Source organism: Bombina bombina, chromosome 3, assembly GCF_027579735.1.
Source record: "Bombina bombina isolate aBomBom1 chromosome 3, aBomBom1.pri, whole genome shotgun sequence".
Taxonomy (NCBI): domain Eukaryota; kingdom Metazoa; phylum Chordata; class Amphibia; order Anura; family Bombinatoridae; genus Bombina; species Bombina bombina.
Window position 1 is genome coordinate 942723575 of NC_069501.1, and position 6121 is coordinate 942729695.

At 39.4% G+C, this 6121-nt stretch overlaps 1 long non-coding RNA gene across 1 annotated transcript; it reads left to right on the forward strand.

Annotated features, from left to right (window-relative positions):
• The first annotated feature begins 2978 nt into the window (after positions 1 to 2978).
• On the forward strand, positions 2979 to 3393 carry LOC128651985 (uncharacterized). The gene is made up of 2 exons (XR_008401240.1): positions 2979 to 3204; positions 3285 to 3393. It is a non-coding gene; the product is annotated as an uncharacterized LOC128651985 (long non-coding RNA).
• Positions 3394 to 6121: the final 2728 nt, after the last annotated feature.

Sequence of the window (6121 nt, forward strand, 5' to 3'; positions counted from 1 at the left end):
TGCCAGCACTTTGTCATATTTTTTATATCAAGATGGGTTTTTTTTCATTTATAAATTTAGTTCTAGGCATTTAATTATTATTATTATTTTTAGATTAACTCAGGTAATGTAACTGGCATAGTAGCTCCTCCATAAAAAAAAAGACATTTACTGTGTAAAATTAGTTTGCCCCCATAAAAAGTGATATGATAAGGTATAATTGTATAATGGTTTAGTTGTATTTTTATATAAAAACAATGAAGAAATATTTCTTATATTTTTAACAAACAACTAATTAGTCTGAAATATTTATCCATTTGGATAAAGATATTTTGTTTTTAAGCAAACTCATTTAATTTACTGTCTAAGCCCTGCAAAGAGGTTAAATACATAGTAAAAGTTGTGCTCCTGGGGTACTCCAGATAAGCATACATCTGATGAGCAAATGAGAAGCAAGTAAACTTGCGTATGCACCAATCACTGGCCGTATCCTCATATGGAGCAGAATGAGGGTATACCAGAAGTACAACTTTGGCTACATGTTGAAGCTACCTGAAGGCTTCAAACACATACAGGGAGTGCAGAATTATTAGGCAAATGAGTATTTTGACCACATCATCCTCTTTATGCATGTTGTCTTACTCCAAGCTGTATAGGCTCGAAAGCCTACTACCAATTAAGCATATTAGGTGATGTGCATCTCTGTAATGAGAAGGGGTGTGGTCTAATGACATCAACACCCTATATCAGGTGTGCATAATTATTAGGCAACTTCCTTTCCTTTGGCAAAATGGGTCAAAAGAAGGACTTGACAGGCTCAGAAAAGTCAAAAATAGTGAGATATCTTGCAGAGGGATGCAGCACTCTTAAAATTGCAAAGCTTCTGAAGCGTGATCATCGAACAATCAATCGTTTCATTCAAAATAGTCAACAGGGTCGCAAGAAGCGTGTGGAAAAACCAAGGCGCAAAATAACTGCCCATGAACTGAGAAAAGTCAAGCGTGCAGCTGCCAAGATGCCACTTGCCACCAGTTTGGCCATATTTCAGAGCTGCAACATCACTGGAGTGCCCAAAAGCACAAGGTGTGCAATACTCAGAGACATGGCCAAGGTAAGAAAGGCTGAAAGACGACCACCACTGAACAAGACACACAAGCTGAAACGTCAACCTGGACCAAGAAATATCTAAAGACTGATTTTTCTAAGGTTTTATGGACTGATGAAATGATAGTGAGTTTTGATGGGCCAGATGGATGGGCCCGTGGCTGGATTGGTAAAGGGCAGAGAGCTCCAGTCCGACTCAGACGCCAGCAAGGTGGAGGTGGAGTACTGGTTTGGGCTGGTATCATCAAAGATGAGCTTGTGGGGCCTTTTCGGGTTGAGGATTGTCAGGATAATGGCATACTTATTTCTCTGCACTGTCCCTTTAAAGCATCCTGCTCTCATTAACATCAACCTATTTAAGGCCCCTCCCAGCATTTTCACATTGCTTAGTATTGAAGTTTGTCTTAAACCTTAACCTGAGCCTGCTCTCTGTAAGATTTATCTTACTACTTCTGTTTGTTGGATTCCTCTACACCTGCTAGCTGGATTTTTGTTGTCATCCTCTCCTTCCTGCCTGCTTCTCCCTCAAGAAGATCCAGCTATTTCAAAAGCCTCATTCATACCTTTATCTCTAACTCAGTTTCCCCTGCAGCTCACCGGCATTGGGATTCAATTTTCACTGAGCTCCACTTCCTCATGCTGTGACGTCATCAGCCAGCTGCTACTGAGCTTCCCTGCTCCTTCTGGCAAGTCGCCATTACAACCCGGTGTTTGCAACTATCATTATAACAGTCCTGTTAGGGGTAAGCCAGTCTCTGTATTTTACTTTGCTGCTATACTCTAAGATTAGTATCTCAGTTGCTGCTGTTATTTTTCTGTGACTTTTATTTTCATTCCCTCATATCCTGCTGTTTTACCATAACTCTGTACACAATAGCAATTGCTTATTTTTTTTCTATGATCATAGTACCATTTTTTCCTTGCTTATTTATTTTTTCCTTCATGGTAAAATCTCAGGTTTATCTGAGCATATCCCTGCTGCATTTACTTTCTCACAGTGACTACCCAGACACATGTGGCAGCCATAGGGAATATGCTCAATTACTGCCTGTATATTAAAACTTTGCAATAAGGAATAAGGTTTTACATAGCTGCCTAATTCCTAATCTTTGTTTTACCTTATCACTCTGTTGCAAACAACCATACAATTTTTATTGTTTTTTTCATTCCCAGCAGTTGTGGTCCAAATAACTAAGCTGCACACATTTTTTTCTTTCTTAGTTGTGCCTGACATAATACTAAGCCTGCCCAAAAATATGGACCCAGCTGGAATGAACGCACATGTGCAAAATATCACACAGAGGGTTGATTTATTAACTGAAGCTGTTAATTCTCTGAAAACAGAAAATGATACTTTAAAAGCTTATATCAGGGATGTGGTTGATAAGAGAGTACCTATATTAGAACCACAGGTTAGTACACCAGAAAAATTTAGTGGTGAGAGATCTGAGTATAGAGATTTCAAGAATGCTTGTTTGCTTATGTTCTCCCTTAAACCTCATACCTATCCCACTGATAGAGCAAGGGTACTCACAGTTATATCCTATTTGAGAGGTGAGCCCCGCACATGGGCCAACACTTACTTCGAGAATAACGATGATATACTTAATTCGTTGGAAAGTTTTTTTTCTGCTATGGGTCAGCTATATGAGGATCCATATAAACAGCTTACTGCTGAAACTGCAATGCGAGGCTTGAAACAAAAGAAAAGAGTAGTTGAAGATTACATTGCCGAATTTAAAAAATGGGCGAAAGACACTCACTGGAATGACCTTTCACTGAGAAATCAGTTTAGATTAGGCCTTTCAGAAGGAATTAAGGATGAGTTGTCTAGATCTGAACTACCACTTACTCTTGAGGCTTTAATGTCACTTAGTATAACTATAGACAGAAGACTGAGAGAGAGACAGCAGGAGAGATCATTTCATGAATATCCTGCAAAGAAACAAAATACACCCAGCCCCAGCAAATCAACTGCTGAACCTATGGATATAGGTTTTATAAAGGGACCATTAACCCCTGAGGAGAAGATCCGACGAAGGGTTAATAACCTCTGTTTATACTGTGCTTCAGACAAACACACTGTCAGGGACTGTCCTTCCCTCCTGAAACAAAACAAGGGTAAGATGTATAAAGAACCTTTTTGTTGTACCACTCAGGATCATGCTCTCCCTTACCTAAATTTATCTCTTCTTTTACAGTGGGAGTCACATCGAATCAACGCTCCCGCGATTATTGACTCAGGAGCTACAGCATCTTACATAGATACTGTATTCACTAAATTCAATAAAATTCCACTTGTGCAAAAAAGGTCTCCTGTGTTATTACGTGGAATAGATGGTAATCCAATCACATCAGGTCCAGTTAAATATCAAACAATACCCTTACTTGTTGTTACCCAAGACCACCATAGGGAGTATTTGTCATTTGATGTAATATCATCCCCTATTTCACCCATAGTTCTCGGTATAAACTGGCTCCGAATTCATAATCCTGAAGTAAATTGGTCTACCTCAACAGTCACATTTAATTCTACATTCTGCTCTACTACTTGTTTCCCAGCTACTATTTTGCAAACCACTGAATCCAATGAGACAATTCAAATTCCTGAGGTTTATAAGGATTATGCAGATGTATTCAGCAAAACCCAGTGCGACAATCTTCCTCCTCACAGGAAGTATGATTGTCCTATTGAGATCATACCTGGCTCTGAGATCCCCACGGGTCATATTTACCCACTCTCAAACCCAGAGTTAATACACCTTAAATCTTACTTAGATGAAAATCTAAAGAAAGGTTTCATCCGTCCCTCCACCTCTCCAGCTAGTGCTGGGATTTTTTTTGTTAAAAATAAGGATGGCTCATTAAGGCCAATCGTAGACTACAGACAACTAAATAAAATTACAGTAAAAAACAGATATCCTTTACCCCTCATCCCGGAGTTAATTGAAAGGTTGGAGGGAGCAAAATTTTTCACAAAATTGGACTTAAGAGGAGCCTATAATCTCATCCGAATTAGATCTGGAGATGAGTGGCTCACGGCGTTTCGAACAAGATACGGATTGTTCGAATACGTCGTGATGCCTTTTGGGCTCTGCAACGCGCCCGCAACTTTCCAGCACTTAATTAATGACATTTTTAGGGACATATTAGATGTCTTTATTGTCATCTATCTGGATGATATTTTAATTTATTCCAAGACCTATCAGGAACACATTTCCCATGTTAGACAAGTTTTATCAAGGCTCAGAGGTAACCACTTGTATGCTAAGGCTGAGAAATGCCTGTTCAATTCACAGACCATATCCTTTCTGGGATATGAAATTTCTCCTTCAGGTATCCATATGGAACAAAAAAAGGTTGATGCAGTTTTAAATTGGCCCATACCAACAACTAAACGTCAAGTTCAGTCCTTCATGGGTTTTGCGAATTTCTACCGCAAATTTATTAAAAATTTCTCCAAACTTGCTCTTCCTTTAACTGTTCTAACAAAAAATAATTCACATTTCACGTGGACTAAAGAAGCACAATCCGCTTTTGATTTGTTCAAACAAAAGTTCACTTCAGCACCAATACTCCGTTTTCCTGACCCTAATCTACAATTTGTTCTTGAGGTGGACGCCTCAAATTCTGCTATTGGCGCTGTTCTCTCTCAAAGAGAAAACCTGTCAAAACCTTTACATCCTGTGGCTTTTTACTCCAAGACTTTGAATAGTGCGGAACAAAACTATCCTATTGGTGACAAAGAACTCTTAGCCATAAAACTCTCCCTGGAACACTGGCGACACCTCCTTGAAGGTACTTCCATTCCTACACTCATCTATACAGATCATAGGAACCTGCAGTACTTGAAGGCCACTAGAACCTTGTCAGCAAGACAGGTTCGCTGGAATCTCTTTTTCTCTCGTTTTAATTTCCTCATCACATACCATCCTGCTGGAAAGAACCAAAAAGCCGACGCACTATCCCGGTTACCCACAAATCTTCCACATCAAACGACTGACCAATCCATCATACCAAAAGAAAACTTCATTTCTTTTACTCTTGAAGTCTCATCTAACCTTAAAAAGGAACAGTTGGCCGACTCTACAAAGCCATTACACCTTCTTCAACTTAATACTCAAGGACTTTATTCTCATGATTCAAAGATATATGTTCCACCTTCCCTCAGACTCATTCTCCTTCAATCTGTACATGATTCACCTCTAGCTGGTCATCCAGGTATCCATAAAACTCTGGATCTAGTAAAAAGAGATTACTGGTGGCCTCATATGGGAACTCAAGTTAAGGACTATATAAACTCTTGTCTTAATTGTACCATTTCAAAAAGGGATAAACACTCTCCCTATGGGTTGCTTTTGCCTTTGCCTACTCCAAAGAATCCATGGTCTGAGATTGCTTTAGACTTTATTGTAGATTTGCCAGTCTCTTCAAAGAATACCACCATCCTTGTCGTTGTAGATCTCTTCACGAAGATGTGCCATTTCATCCCCTTCTCCAAACTTCCTACCGCTTTGGAGACAGTACATTTGCTTCTAAAACATATTGTTAAGTATCATGGACTTCCCACTTCAATCCTCAGTGATCGTGGCAGTCAATTTTCTAGCAGACTATGGTACCATTTCTGTAAAACTTTATCTGTTGAGAGAAAGTTGACTACTGCTTACCACCCGCAATGTAATGGTCAAACTGAACGTTGTAACCAGTGGTTGGAACAATTTTTAAGACTCTTCTGTTCCTCTCAACAACATCTTTGGAGTGACTTCCTGCATTACGCTGAATTTTGTTACAACAACACTATTCATTCCACTACTGGTCAAACTCCCTTCTTCGCAAACTACGGTTTTCACCCCAAGTTTCACATCCTACCATCTTCTACCGTTCCAGTATCTAGTATATCAGATTTGTCTAATTCCATCTCTTCCAACTTTAAAACCATCGAGTCCAACATCATAGCAGCAAAACAACTCCAGAAACAGTATTATGATCGCCGCAGAACTCCACCTCCTGTCTATACAAAAGGTGATCTAGTCTGGCT